The sequence below is a fragment of the Palaemon carinicauda genome, chromosome 35, assembly GCF_036898095.1.
Source record: "Palaemon carinicauda isolate YSFRI2023 chromosome 35, ASM3689809v2, whole genome shotgun sequence".
Taxonomy (NCBI): domain Eukaryota; kingdom Metazoa; phylum Arthropoda; class Malacostraca; order Decapoda; family Palaemonidae; genus Palaemon; species Palaemon carinicauda.
Window position 1 is genome coordinate 36,088,268 of NC_090759.1, and position 15,773 is coordinate 36,104,040.

Sequence of the window (15,773 nt, forward strand, 5' to 3'; positions counted from 1 at the left end):
GTCGTGCTTCCGGCAAGACGTTCTGGGATACGCTTATGATCTTGGAGTATTTTCACGGCTTTTGGTGAAGTATTTCTCTCAGATTTCGGCTGTCGCTTTACTGGAAAACTTCTATATTAGCTTAGATAGCTATTATTTAGTTCTGATTAATGGTTAACGATCTTTTTGCTTGATTTGGAATCCCCACTTGGCTAACTCTTTGATTCAAGATGTCTGACATTTCACAAGCCCCACCCCATAGACGATGTAGGTCTTGTAATAGGCGTATTCCGAAGGCCTCGGTAGATCCTCACACCGCTTGTTCTGACTGTAGGGAAAGACCCTGTCAGTTGGAAGATCGATGTGAGGAATGCGCCGGACTTTCGGAACTTGATTTTGTCCGATTTCTTAAGTATTCAACCAAGTTAGAGAGAGAGAGAGTTAGGAGAAGTTCTTCTCGCTCTTCACTTTTTTCCTCACCTCATGATCCCCTACCTTTTCCTCCCCCTGTAGTGGCTACCCCCGAACCTACTATTTGCCCTCAACCTGATATGTCTGTTGTTTTGCGTGCCATTCAGGCTTTAGGTGACAAAGTGGAGTCGGTGGTTAGTGATCATAAGTCTCTTATGGCCGAAGTCAAGGAACTTAAGGTCAAGAGTGCAGTGGGTGGTGATAGTGCCAGTGCTGTGACGAGTGCTAGTGTCAGTGCAGTGCCAAGTGCTAGTGTCAGTGTCAGTGTGGTGCGTGAGGGTACTTCTGTGCGTGCCAGTCGTCCTCCCAGTCCGGGACCTCTTGCAAGCTCCCAAGCCCAGGGGAGAAGCAATGTCGAAGGGCAAAAGGGTTCGGCAGGCCTTGATCGGCGCACAGAAGTATCCTCGGTGGTTGCGGGCGTGTCTTCCAGAGACCGTCACTCCCACCCGCAGACGATTGAGCCCGTCTTTTACTCGTCTGCTGAAGAATTGTCAGGGAGGAAACGTTGGACTCAGGTCTCAAGACCTCTCAAACGCAGAGTCCAAACCTCAAGAGTTCTACAACCTGGCTGCAGTCATTGGATCAGCTCTGACTCGCCGCAGTCATCAGTTGAAGGCACTCCTCCTAAGAGGAGTAAGGTGCTGCCGCAACAGATCTCTTCTGTTAAGGCTTTGCCTCAGCAGACCTTAGTGTCTGCCGACCCCAAGTTGACTCTACTGCAGTCCATGCAGTCACAACTTGCGGTCTTGATGCGTGAGTGTCAGGCTGAGAAGGTTACACCTCCTCCTGCGATCGCTCCGCCTAACCGCAGTCCTGCCTGCCAGGCGTACGATGTTGAGGCTCCTCAGGATACCTTACCACGTTCTGAGTTTCCAGTTTCCGGTGGTGTGCAGCTACCTCCGCCTTCCTTAAGGCAACCTCAGCAATGGGAACAGGAAGCTTATACCTTACTTCCTCCGCTTCCACTTGCGGTTCCACCAGTGAGGCAACACTCTCTTGAGGTACAACAACCTCTCCCATCCATGAGGCAGACACCTCAGCTCTCGCTGCAGCGACCTCAACCCTCCTCAAGGCGAGAGCCTCAACACCTTAGCCTTGCGCCTCAGGAACCTCAACTCGCGAGACAAGTTATGCGTTCTGCGCAGCCTCTACCCCAACTCTCGCAGCTCACACCTCAGGAACCTCAACTCGTTCCTCAGGAACTTGCTACTGCGCATCCGCTCACCTTACAGCAAGCGCAACCCTTGAGGCAAGACACTCATGCCAGGACTCAGCCTCCTCCACCCATGCGCCTACCTTCTGCTACTGCTTTTGACCAGCCTTTGCAACCTGAGCCTCAGGTGTTCCCTCAACAGAGACTTGAGGAGGAAACCACAAGCGTTTTTGCTCCAGCTCGTGCAGATTCTGCTGTTCAGCATACCTTACCTCTCACTTCGCTACACTCTGGTGATGAGGTTTCTGATGATGAGGCTGCACACCTGGACCCCTCATCAGACGTGGATGAATCCAAGTCTTCTCCGCCTCCTATTGACTTTCGCAAGGTCTTGGCTCTTTTCAGAGAGGTATACCCAGACCATTTTGTCTCTGCTACCCCCCGCTCTCCGCCATCTGAGTTTTCGCTGGGCATGCAGCCAGCCAAGTCATCTTATACTAAGCTCGTCTTTGCAAGGTCCTCTAAGAGAGCGTTAAGAATTTTAGGGGAGTGGTTGCAGTCTAAGCAACAACTAGGAAAGACTTCCTTTATGTTTCCTCCGACTAAGCTCACTTCCAAAGCGGGCGTTTGGTATGCCACAGGAGAGGAACCAGGCTTGGGAGTACCTGCCTCTGCCCAGGCCGACTTCTCAAGCTTGGTAGACTCTCCTCGTAGAACAGCAATGAGGCGCTCTAAGGTTTGCTGGACCTTCTCCGATCTTGATCACTTCCTAAAGGGTGTTTTTAGAGCATTTGAGATGTTCAATTTCCTAGACTGGTGCCTGGGGGCCCTTAGCAAGAAGACCTCCCCTGCGGACAAGGACTCAGCCATGCTCTTAATGTCCTGCATGGATAAGGCTATTAGGGATGGATCTGGCGAGCTTGCTTCGATGTTTGTGTCAGGAGTGCTTAAGAAAAGGGAGCAGCTTTGTTCATTCCTTTCCTCCAGCATCACACCTTGTCAAAGGTCTCAACTCCTTTTCGCTCCGCTCTCTAAGTTCCTGTTTCCTGAAGAGCTTGTTAAGGACTTGTCTGCGGCCCTGATACAAAAGGACACCCATGATCTTGTGGCCTCATCGGCTCGTAAGACTAAGGTTGCTACCTCAGTCCCCAGGACTTATCGCACCCCAGTGGCTGATACTCCTGCTACGAGGTTTATTCCGCCCTTTCGTGGTAGAGCCCCCAGCCGTGGAAGCTCCCGTCCAGACTCTTCCAGGAGCAAGTCTAGGAAAGGTTCCAAGGCTTCTAAAGGCAAAAACTGACTCTCCTCCTCTCCAGACAGCAGTAGGCGCCAGACTCAAGATCTTCTGGCAAGCCTGGGAAAAGAGAGGTGCAGACGCACAGTCTGTCAGTTGGCTGAGGGAGGGTTACAGGATACCATTCTGCCGCAAACCCCCTCTGACCACATCTCCCATCAACCTCTCTCCCAACTACAAAGAAAAGGACAAGAGGCTAGCGTTGCACCAGGAGGTGTCGCTCCTGTTACAGAAGAAGGCAGTGGTTATAGTCCGGGACCATCAATCCCCGGGCTTCTACAACCGTCTCTTTCTGGTGGCCAAGAAGACAGGAGGTTGGAGACCGGTGCTGGACGTCAGCGCGCTCAATGCTTATGTCACCAAGCAGACGTTCACGATGGAGACGACGAAGTCGGTCCTAGCAGCGGTCAGGCAGGAGGACTGGATGGTCTCGTTGGACCTGAAAGATGCTTACTTTCACGTTCCTATTCATCCAGACTCCCAACCTTTCCTGAGATTCGTTTTTGGAAAGGTTGTCTACCAATTCCAAGCCCTGTGTTTTGGCCTAAGCACAGCTCCTATGGTGTTTACGCATCTGATGAGGAATATAGCAAAATTCCTCCACTTATCGGACATCAGAGCCTCCCTTTACTTAGACGACTGGCTGTTGAGAGCCTCCACGAGTCGTCGCTGTCTGGAGAGTCTCAACTGGACTTTAGACTTGACCAAAGAACTGGGTCTGTTAGTCAATCTAGAAAAGTCCCAACTCATTCCCTCCCAATCCATTGTGTACCTGGGAATGGAGATTCGGAGTCAGGATTTTCGGGCTTTTCCATCGGCCCCAAGGATAAGCCAAGCCCTAGATTGCATCCTGAGCATGCTGAAGAGGAGCAGTTGCTCGGTGAGACAGTGGATGAGTCTCACAGGGACCCTTTCATCGTTGGCCCTGTTCGTCGAGCTAGGGAGACTCCACCTCCGCCCTCTTCAATTCCATCTTGCAGCTCATTGGGACAAGGGTTTGACTCTCGAAGCAGTCTCTATCCCAGTCACCGAAGAGATGAAGACCACTCTCTTGTGGTGGAAGACCAATCTCCTTCTCAGGGAGGGCCTATCGTTGGCGATTCAGACCCCCAATCTTCATCTCTTCTCGGATGCATCGGACTCGGGCTGGGGCGCGACCTTGAACGGACGGGAGTGCTCGGGAACATGGAACGAGGAACAAGAAACGCTCCACATCAACTGCAAGGAGCTACTAGCAGTTCATTTAGCCCTATTGAACTTCAAGTCCCTCCTGCTAGGCAAGGTGGTGGAGGTGAACTCCGACAACACCACAGCCTTGGCTTACATCTCCAAGCAAGGAGGGACCCATTCGAGGAGCCTATACGAGATAGCAAGGGACCTCCTCATTTGGTCAAGAGGTCTAAACATCACCCTAGTTACGAGGTTCATTCAGGGCAACATGAACGTCTCAGCAGATCGCCTAAGCAGAAGGGATCAGGTCATCCCCACGGAATGGACCCTCCACAAGAGCGTGTGCAACAGACTTTGGACCTTGTGGGGTCAGCCGACAATAGATCTGTTTGCCACCTCCATGACCAAGAGACTTCCTTTGTACTGTTCCCCAGTTCCAGACCCAGCAGCAGTTCATGTGGATGCTTTTCTGCTGAACTGGTCCCATCTCGACCTTTACGCATTCCCACCGTTCAAGATCATAAACAAAGTCCTTCAGAAGTTCATCTCGCACGAAGGGACACGGCTGACGCTGGTTGCTCCCCTTTGGCCTGCAAGAGAATGGTTCACAGAGGTACTACAATGGCTGGTCGACGTCCCCAGGACTCTCCCTCTAAGAGTGGACCTTCTACGTCAACCTCACGTAGACAGGTTGCACCCAAACCTCCACGCTCTTCGGCTGACTGCCTTCAGACTGTCGAAAGATTCGCTAGAGCTAGAGGCTTTTCGAAGGAGGCAGCCAGTGCGATTGCCAGAGCAAGGAGGGTATCCACTCGTAGAGTCTACCAATCCAAGTGGGAAGTCTTCCGGAGCTGGTGTAGAGCCAATGCAGTTTCCTCTACCAATACCTCTGTGACCCAAATAGCTGACTTCCTATTACATCTTAGGAATGAGAGATCCCTTTCAGCTCCTACGATTAAAGGGTACAGGAGTATGTTGGCTTCAGTTCTCCGCCACAGAGGTTTGGACCTTTCTTCCAACAAGGACCTTCAAGACATCCTTAAGTCTTTTGAGACTACTAAAGAACGTCGTCTACCCACTCCAGGCTGGAATCTAGACGTAGTCTTAAGGTTCCTTATGTCACCTAGGTTCGAACCTCTCCAGTCAGCTTCCTTCAAGGACCTTACCCTCAAGACTCTTTTTCTCGTCTGCCTTGCAACAGCTAAGAGAGTCAGTGAGGTTCATGCCTTCAGCAAGAACATTGGGTTCACATCCGAATCTGCAACATGTTCTTTACAGCTTGGATTCTTAGCTAAGAATGAACTTCTTTCACGTCCTTGGCCTAGATCGTTTGAGATACCTAGCCTCTCCAACATGGTAGGTAACGAGCTAGAAAGAGTTCTTTGCCCTGTCAGAGCTCTGAAATTTTATCTTAATAGGTCAAAACCTATTCAAGGACAATCAGAAGCCTTATGGTGTGCAATCAAGAACCCTTCGAGGCCCATGTCCAAGAATGGGGTTTCGTATTATATAAGGCTTCTGATTAGAGAAGCCCATTCTCACTTAAAGGAGGAAGACCTTGCTTTGCTGAAGGTAAGGACCCACGAAGTGAGAGCCGTAGCTACTTCGATGGCCTTTAATAAAAACCGTTCTCTGCAGAGCATAATGGATGCAACCTATTGGAGGAGCAAGTCAGTGTTTGCATCATTTTATCTTAAAGATGTCCAGTCTCTTTACGAGAACTGCTACACCCTGGGACCATTCGTAGCAGCGAGTGCAGTAGTAGGTGAGGGCTCAGCCACTACATTCCCTTAATCCCATAACCTTTTTTAACCTTTCTCTTGAATGCTTTTATTGTTGTTTTTATGGTTGTTACGGTAGGCTAAGAAGCCTTCCGCATCCTTTTGATTTGGCGGGTGGTCAATTCATTCTTGAGAAGCGCCTGGGTTAGAGGTTGTGTAGAGGTCCTTTAGTAGGGGTTGCAGCCCTATATACTTTAGCACCTTTGAGTTGATTCAGCCTCCTAAGAGGAACGCTGCGCTCAGTAAGGAAGACGAACTTAAAAAAAGGCAGAGTAACGGTTCAAGTCGACTTCCTTACCAGGTACTTATTATTTCATTGTTATTTTGAGATAACTGATTATATGAAATACGGGATACTTAGCTATCCTTTAATCTTGTACACTGGTTTTCACCCACCCCCCTGGGTGTGAATCAGCTACATGATTATCGGGTAAGTTTAATATTGAAAAATGTTATTTTTATTAGTAAAATAAATTTTTGAATATACTTACCCGATAATCATGATTTAATTGACCCTCCCTTCCTCCCCATAGAGAACCAGTGGACCAAGGAAAAATTGAGGAGGTGTCAACAAGAAGTACTGTAGTACCTGGCCACAGGTGGCGCTGGTGAGTACACCCCCTTCTAGTATTGTGATAGCTGGCGTATCCCTCCTGTAGAATTCTGTCGGGCAACGGAGTTGACAGCTACATGATTATCGGGTAAGTATATTCAAAAATTTATTTTACTAATAAAAATAACATATTATAACGAAGTCTTACCTTTGAAAAGGGATACATCAATGTCTTCTCTAATGACCCAAAACAAATATCTTTAATGGACGGGGAAGCATGCCCATTCGGCTTCTCCTACGTGTTTCTCTCATGCCAGTATGGCCAAAACGAAAAAAAAGAAGGATTCAAGACCACTTATCAGATAGAGAGAAAAACATAAGAAGGGAATGGCAATAATGTTACATGCATTCGTTGATGAAATAAATTTTCTTTAAATTATTTTTATAATCAATATTACTAACAGAGATAATTTTAAAGATATTAGAGTCGGATGATGAATCAATTTCACAGAAAAAAAATCAAAATACCAAAAGGATAACATTCTCCCATTACAAGCGCTCCCCTGAGTCCCGGTGATCTCCTGACCGCCCGCGCGATCCATCGCCTGCGCGCAAGCGCTCTCCCACGCGTCAGCGCCAATCGGATCTTGACAGACATAGGTCTCCTGCGATCAGCTCGCCCACGCGCGGTCGTTCGCCTGCGCGTTCTACGCGCCATCGCTCGCCAACGCGCCATCGCTCGCCTACGCGCCAGCGTTCGCCAACGTGCCATCGTTCGCCGACGCGCCATCGTTCGCCGACTCGCCATCGCTCGCCCACGCGTCACAGGTCTCCAGGACACCATCGTTCCCCTGCGCTGTACTTTTATCCTGGCCCTCAGCGATCTCCTGAGCGCCCACGCGTTCCTTCGCCCACGCGTTCCCTCGCCAACGCGCCCACTCGCCCGCGCGCCCTCGCGCCCGCGCGCCCTCGCGCCCTCGCGCCCTCGCGCCCGCGCGCGATCGCTCCCGTGCTCGTTTATCTCCGCGCGATCACGCGTCCGCGCTCCAGCAGCCCCCCGCGCGCAATTCGTTGGAAACGCCCCCGAGCGAGCGCCAGCGCAACCCCCATTCTCGTCGGGTTCCGCAGCTCGCGGCGGCAGCAGGGACGCGTGTTTCCAGGTCGCAGTCAGGATCGCCTCCGCGTAAGAACACGTCTCTCTCGCAGGACAAGAAAGGATCGTCGGAGAGGTCAAGGCAACTTTCTTCCCCTTCTTTTTTGCAGGCAGGTCCAGTTGTGTCCACTCCGAAGGGTCGACTGATCCCCTTCCCTCCAGCGGGAATTACGGACTCTGTGTCCGTATCTCGGCAGTCCTGGTTTGGTCCTCTGATGCGGGCGTTAGTGAAGGCTATGAAGCCGGCACTCGCCGATCTAGGACTCAAGTCAATGACAGCCTTGTCCCCGCTGAAGAGAGGGATAGGAGTGGACTTCATGGTGACTTCTCCCAGAGAGAAGTTGGTTCCTAAGAGGTCCGCCAGGAAGGCTCCTTCCCCTTCGCAGTCGTTTTCTCCTTCTCCTGTAGACGAGGCCTTTCCGTCCTCAGGAGAGTCCAGCGAGGCGGCGGTCTCCCCCTCGGCACCAAAGGGGGGTCTCCTCCTCGTGGAGGGGAATCGTCTCGCGTGGAAGGTAACTTCCAGACCTCTTTGCTGGAGTCTTGTATCCCGCCCAGGAGGGAACCCAAGGACTCCAAGACGATTCCGAAGTCTTCTTCACGAATTCGTCAGGAACCAGCCAGACCCCGGGAGAACGTCCACGTGTCTCCTCAGGAAGAGCTTCCGGGGACAGGAGACTTAGCTGCCAGTCCGCAGGGAGGAGAGCAGCACGAGTCTGAGCATGCCTTCTGGCAGGTCTTGGGCCTGATGAGGCAGCTCAACAGGTTCAAGGACCCGGTGATCGCCCCTCGTGAAGGCAAGGACACGTTCCTGGACCAGGTCTATGGAACTCAGAAGCCCCCAAAGGCCAGCGCGGCTCTGCCCTGGTCCCAAGGGGTGAAGAGTGCCAGAGACAAGGCCAACGCTCAGCTGGCAGACCTCGCCTCCTCCAGTCGTTCCTCTGCCGGGAACAGACTTCTCCCACCTCCTCGTCTCCAGCAGAGGAGGTATTTTGAGATCATGGGGGACTCTAGCGTCGCTCTTCCCCTCCACCATTCGGTGGAAGAGCTTACTAGGGGAGTTCCTCTTGAGAAGCTCTCCGCCCGGCAGGTGATGTTCTCGGCGTCGGAGATCCTGAGCCAGGAGAAGGTCGCGAAGTGTGCCATGCAGGCCACTTCGTGGCTGGATGTCTGGCTGGGTTCTCTGGGCATCCTATTGCGCTCCGAGGATCTGTCTAAGGAGAGCAATAGGAAGGCCCTGGAGACCTTCCTCCTCTCGGGCACTCGCTCCATCGAGTTCCTGGCACATCAGGTTACCAACCTATGGGCCAACTCGGTGCTGAAGCGTCGTGATGCGGTGACCGAGAAGATCCACCCGAAGGTCCCCGCCGTGGATGTCTGCAGGCTCAGACACTCCTCCATCCTTGGGGGAAGTTTGTTTGAGCCCCAAGATATGGAACGAACAGCTGAGAGGTGGAGGAAGTCTAGCCAGGGCTCCCTCCTCCAAAGGGCCCTTGCATCTTGGCCCTACAAGCCTCCTGCTCCGCAACAACATCAGCAGCAGCCTCGCAGGACACCGAAGCAGGCGCCAGCAGCTAAGAAAGTGGTGTCTAAGCCCCAGCCCTTTCCTGCCAAGGACAAGAGGGATGGTAAGTCCTCCAGGGGAGGCAAGACTCCTAGAGGAAGCGGCCGCGGCCGCAAACGCTAGGAGTGGCAGTCCCCCCGCGTGTCCACCTGTGGGGGAATGCCTTCAAAGTTGCGTGCTCAGGTGGCAGCAACATGGGGCCGATTCTTGGACGGTCTCCGTGATCGGCCAAGGTTATCGCGTCCCATTCGCAACATCTCAACCTCCCCTGACAGCGAATCCAGTATCATTGAGCTCCTATGCCATGGGATCGGCAAAGGGGCTAGCCCTTCGGGCAGAAGTTGAGACCATGCTCAAGAAGGATGCTCTCCAGGAGGTCGTCGACGGCTCCCCAGGCTTCTTCAGTCGACTCTCTCTTGTAAAGAAGGCGTCTGGAGGCTGGAGACCTGTCATTGACCTCTCAGCTCTGAACAAGTTTGTCAAGCAAACTCCGTTCAGTATGGAGACAGCGGACACGGTCAGACTTGCTGTGAGACCACAAGACTTCATGTGCACACTGGATCTGAAGGACGGGTACTTCCAGATCCCAATCCATCCGTCTTCCAGGAAGTACTTGAGATTCAGCCTAGACAGCAAGACCTACCAGTTCAAGGTGCTGTGCTTCGGTCTCTCCACAGCACCTCAGGTGTTCACCAGAGTGTTTACCCTAATATCGTCTTGGGCGCACAGGAATGGCATTGTAGTGGTTTGCGGACTGTGGCCAAAGGTAGCACCCGAACTGCCTAGTATCCGAATGCCGACCACAACCCGACGTTCACTACACAACAAACATACAACGGTGGATTACCCAAAAACCTAAGTAACAGTTCAAGAGAACGGAGCACTGGGCACCACCCCTTGATTTATAATGGGCAAGGGGACCCAGCTAGATCCTGACTTAAACCTTTGCTTCTCCAGCTTGCTGATCATAAGTAAAAGTATAAGAACATTAGATGAAAGGAAATATTGTTTTTACTGATAACTAGACAGTATGGGAGATTAAATTTTGATAGATTACTGTACTTATGAGGAAAGGACACCATGGTGTAAGGAACTAGAATGAAATGCTGTATTCATAAAAAACAAGAAAAAAATATTTATTTGAACATACTGTTAGGATTACAATTACATTGACCCATCAATCCAAATAGAAAATTAAATGCAAAATTAGCATCCCGTTACGTCAAACTTCAGCAACAGGGTAACAAGATAAACAAACAGGAAATTTTTTCCCCCAGGTGGGACACTCATAAGTGTTCCTATACAGTACAAGTATAAACCAAGGCACACCTAACCGTGTATCTATTCGGGCAGGTACCAGTGTGCCATTTCAATAGTTCCAGTTAACTATTAATGTTTATGACACCTAACGGTTTTGGATATCTCCGCAAAAAGGCGGTTTTAGGCCCCTTTACGTTCACTTGGTTCTGTGGCAAACATTTAAAAAAACTGTCCATCATTAAGTTCCAGTATGGAATCACCTTTTGTGATCTGGTGACGTGGAGTAGCAATATCTTGTACCTTGTTGATGATCGAACACGAGCAATCGCCAATGGCCTTATAATATATTAGTTGTGGTGTTATTCAGTCAAACACTTGATGGGACTTACAGTTCACTCTCAATGTAATATGTATACAGAGCAGCATCACAGACCACTACACACTGGTAACAGGCCATCAACCACATTCATAATTGTTATGCGACACACTGGATTCCAGGGACGGATGTACTCACTCTTTTCTATATATATACAGTAGTGGGCTAGATAATCTTCCCTTACACTCCCTACTGAGTGTAGGGGCTGCTGTCAATACCTGGAAAGGAACAATAACAAATTAACACATTTTTGGAAAAAGGGGGGCTTGAGGGATACAAAAGAAAAAAAATTAAAATCAAATATGTTTCATACACACAAACCACTAAAGTTTTCTCAGACACAAACCCTTATATATTGCAGCATCCGTCTCCTCCGATATTTGGACGACTGGCTGATCCTGGCAGACTTGGTGTCGACCCTTCTTCAACACCGAGACAGGCTCCTGAGACTTTGCCAAGATCTGGGGATCTTGGTAAATCTCGAGAAGTCCTCTCTGCAGCCGTCCCAACGACTGGTTTATCTAGGCATGCTGTTAGACACCAATCTCCACAAAGCCTTTCCATCAGACGACAGGATAGCAAGGCTGAGGAAGGTGGCGGAACCCTTCCTCAGGCGGGAAGAGCTTCCAGCCCAATCGTGGTTGCGTCTCTTAGGTCACCTAGCCTCCCTGGCTCGTCTGGTTCCAAACGGCCGTCTCAGGATGAGATCCCTGCAATGGCGGCTCAAGTCTTGGTGGAGTCAAGGATCCGATTCCCCGGACTTTCTGGTCCCGATAGGACCCTCGGAACAGGCGGACCTGCGGTGGTGGCTGGTCGACGAGAACCTGCGAAAGGGAGTGGATCTTCTCGTCCTCCCCCCGGAATTGACACTGTTTTCGGACACGTCAAAAGAAGGGTGGGGGGCTCACATTCTGAACCAGAGGACCTCAGGCCTTTGGTCAGAATCAGAAAAGTACCTGCACATCAACCTGCTAGAAATGAAGGCCGTATTCCTGGCTCTTCAACAGTTCCAACGGACCCTGGCGGGTCACTCCGTGGTGGTGATGAGCGACAACACCACGGTAGTGGCTTACAGTACAGTATATCAACAAGCAGGGAGGTACTTTTTCACATCAGCTATCCCATCTTGCAGTAGAGATTCTGAGGTGGACCGAAGTCCACTCGATAACACTATCAGCTCACTTCATTCCTGGCAAGAGGAATGTGCTCGCCGACAGTCTGAGCAGGGCTTCGCAGATAGTGAGTACCGAGTGGTCTTTGGATCCTCAGATAGCCAACAAAGTCCTGACTTTGTGGGGTTCCCCGACGGTGGATCTGTTCACAACAGCTTTGAATTTCAAGCTGCCCCTGTACTGTTCCCCAGTCCCGGACCCCAAGGTTCTCTGGCAAGATGCTTTCCAACAACACTGGGACAACATCGACGTGTATGCCTTCCCACTGTTCTGTCTGATGAGAAGGGTGCTCAACAGGACCAGACTATCGGTCAACCTGTCGATGACTCTGATAGCTCCGCTATGGCATGACGCAGAATGGTTCCCGGACCTTTTGCAGCTCCTGACGGAGCTTCCGAGAGAGCTTCCCCCACGACACCAGCTACTCAGAAAACCACACTCCAACATCCCTCACAAGGCCGTAGCCTCGCTTCGGCTTCACGCCTGGAGACTATCCAGCGTCTCCTCACGGAGAGAGGCTTTTCGCAACAGGTTGCGGAGAGAATGTCTCGGCACCTGCGAGAGTCCTCTGCGGGAGTCTACCAGGCGAAGTGGAGAGTCTTCTGTGGCTGGTGTCGTGGGAGGGGCATCTCTCCGCTCGATGCCACTATTCCAGCAATAGCGGAGTTTCTCGTTTATTTGCGGGAGGAAATGCGCCTTTCGGTCTCAGCGGTGAAAGTCTATCGCTCAGCCTTAATCCTGGCTTTTAGGCTGAAAGGAGTGGACATTTCTTCCTCGCTGGAACTCTCTCTACTCATACGTAGCTATGAGCTTACCTGCCCTCAGTCGGAAGTGAGACCTCCTCCATGGAACATGGTTTGGGTTCTCAGGGCTCCTAAGAGACCTCCCTTCGAACCATTACCCCAGGCCTCTGATCACCACCTGACTTGGAAGACGGCTTTCCTGCTCGCGTTGGCCTCTGCCAAACGAGTTAGTGAACTTCATGGTCTCTCGTACGACATCGCCCATTCAAGGGGATGGGGGGAGGTAACGTTCAGGTTCGTCCCTGAGTTTGTTGCCAAGACTCAGAACCCTGGAGTGCCGGACCCACGGTTCGACTCTTTCAGGGTCACAAGTCTCCGTTCTGTAACAAGCGACCCAGACCATCTGCTATTATGCCCAGTGAGGCGTCTGAGGCGTTACTTGAAGAGGACCGCTGCAGTTCGTCCTCGCGTGCAAGCACTGTTTGTTAGCACAGGCAGGACGAAAAGGAGGGTCACCAAGAACACCATCTCGGCTTGGATTCGAAGGGTCATCCACCACGCCTTGAATCCGGACCCTCCTCCGTCACGACGTCAGGGGCATCACTACGTCCCTGGCCTTCAAGAGAAACTTCTCTGTGACGCAGGTGCTTCAAACTGGGGTCTGGAAGCGTCAAACGACCTTCACAGCCCACTACCTGCAGGACGTGACCCACAGGAGCCTCAATACTTTTTCTATCGGCCCCGTGGTGGCTGCACAACGGCTGGTCTAACCTCAGGCTCCTTGATGGACAAGTAGCAGTAGGTTGAGGGCGTTGTTACCCGGTTTTAGTCTGCGTGAATGAAAGAGTATGTCTGGCCCTTACTTCTTTCTTCATTCTCCCCCCTCTTGGGGAAAGCAGCATCCTGGTCTCCACATAGCTGACCTCAACCTCTGCTGGTAAACCATGCTCCCTTGTGTTCCTAGTACTGTATTAAGTTTAATACTGTCACGTCCCCCATACCCTGACCTGTATTGGGAACGTCCTAGCCTAGATTCCTATCTAAAGGACTCAAGGTCAACTTCCTAGGACGAGTCACGCTCTTTCTTCCACACATAACTTACGTAGGCCACTCGTTCTTTGCGGAGCAAGGAACTTGTGAGGTGCAGGGACTTCTTTTCTCGAGTGCGACTCACTTGGAGTCGGAGTCCCCGGGTAAAGCCAAAGCCAGTAAGGCTGGGGACTTTCCACCCTTCCTAAGGGGTAAGTCACCCAATGTAAATAGCGTGGTTTGTATTTCGGTTACGGAACAAATGACAAATTCGGAGATAATTTGTATTTTTCCTAACCATACAACCCTTAGCTATTTACACATATTTGCCCGCCAGCCCTGTCCCCCAAGTCAAGTCCTACCTCTAAGTGAAGTGAAGCAAATCACCGGTGTGTGGGGGGGGAGGGGTAGCAAGCTACCCCTTCCTCTACCCCCGCTAACTAGCGCGGGGGTAGTTAACCCTCGTTAAAATCTTTTGGCTCGTCAATTTCAGCTACGCCGAAAGTAAACCCAATGTAAATAGCTAAGGTTTGTATGGTTAGGAAAAATACAAATTATCTCCGAATTTGTCATATTACTTTTAAAAGTTGTGATTTTAAAAATATGAAATAAGTTTATGATGGGTACAGTGTTCTAGTTTTTCATCAAAATCTATTCAAGAGAATTTACCTTATTTCAAGTTTTGTGTAGTTGTCAAGATTTTAATTAAGTACAGTATATCTGAACATTGGTCTAGGTCTCAATGATATGTCTCTATTTGTGTGATTGATTGAGTTATACTGATGAACTTTTTCACTGTTTTATAAACCTTGTTTATGTTCATACTTTTTTCTCTTACAGGTGTTGGACTCGATAACAGCCGTATGAAGAGATTTACACCACCAAATTCAAATACCTCCAAGGACGTAAATTCTGCCGAGAAGTAGAATCTGATCCTCCTCTTTTGAAAGAAGACCCATTTGATGGATATTGTTCCTAGTCTCCTAGTTTGCGGTTACTGTACTTCAAACTCGTATGGCTACTTCAGACTCTATTACTATTTTGTTCCTTGTCATATCTTTTGTCAAGGAACCATATGAAAGAGAATTTTATACTTGAGCTTAAGTAATATGGTTCTGTAGTACTTGGTTAGGTCAACAACTGGGTAACCTAATGAAAGAAGAAAATAAATCCTTCCCTTATGTCTGAGTTGAAAGAATACAGTATTATACGGGAAGTCATAGAGGTGTACACTATATTTCATTCTCTGGATGAGAAACATTAGGTATTCTTTAGAATTATATTACTGTATATTGAGGAACAGGTGTCTGTAGCTTTAATCTAAACATTTCAGGTGAAGAGTATACCCTTTTTTATATGTAATACTGTACCGTACAATATACAGTATTCATAGATATTTCAAACTATTTATATAAGGGGATATAGGGAAAAATACTTGTATTATCCGCTGAAGATAGGTGATACAGAAAGAAATGAATGAGTTAGGTATATTGTACTATTCAGATATGTGAACTTGAAGGTTTTCAATCTCATTCCAAGTTTTTTTTAAGGAATTTAGACTTAGATATCCATAATTGTAGGTACAGTATTAACATGACGTTATACTGTTTCATAAAGGTTTTGTTTGTTGGGACCATCAGTTTTTGAGTAGAAGCGTAAAGTCAAACCGGACCGTTTACATGGAAGTATAATACCTTTCAATACTTATAGTCTGAGCCCTGTATTGAACATTTGATACCTGAAAAAACTTTATATTATAATATATCACAGTTGATGTTATAGGTGTCATAAAATACAAGGATTGGAGAAGTCATTATTTTTTAGAAGGAAGACTTTCCATAGAGTTTTAGCAGTACCTGTTTTGGTTTAGTTGCCATCATAGTTGAATTTCTCTGTGATTTAATGTGTTCAGTAAAAAGAAGCACGCTAAAGGGAAGGATTGGTGAAGTCATTCTTTTCCATCATACTGTAGTTGAATTTGTGTGTGTGTTCTGTATTGCTCATAGTAGCTGAGCAGCAAGTACCCCTAGAACAGTACAATATTTCAAATCTAATAGAATTCATCTGTACAGGTCACA

At 49.4% G+C, this 15,773-nt stretch overlaps 1 long non-coding RNA gene across 1 annotated transcript in view; it reads left to right on the top strand.

Moving 5' to 3' along the window:
• The window catches only part of LOC137627416 (uncharacterized), a 36,200-nt gene extending 20,935 nt beyond the window's left edge, over positions 1-15,265 (top strand). Inside the window, exon 3 of the long non-coding RNA XR_011041157.1 lies at positions 14,536-15,265. This is a non-coding gene — a long non-coding RNA (uncharacterized lncRNA). The remainder of the gene's footprint in view (positions 1-14,535) is intronic.
• Positions 15,266-15,773: the final 508 nt, after the last annotated feature.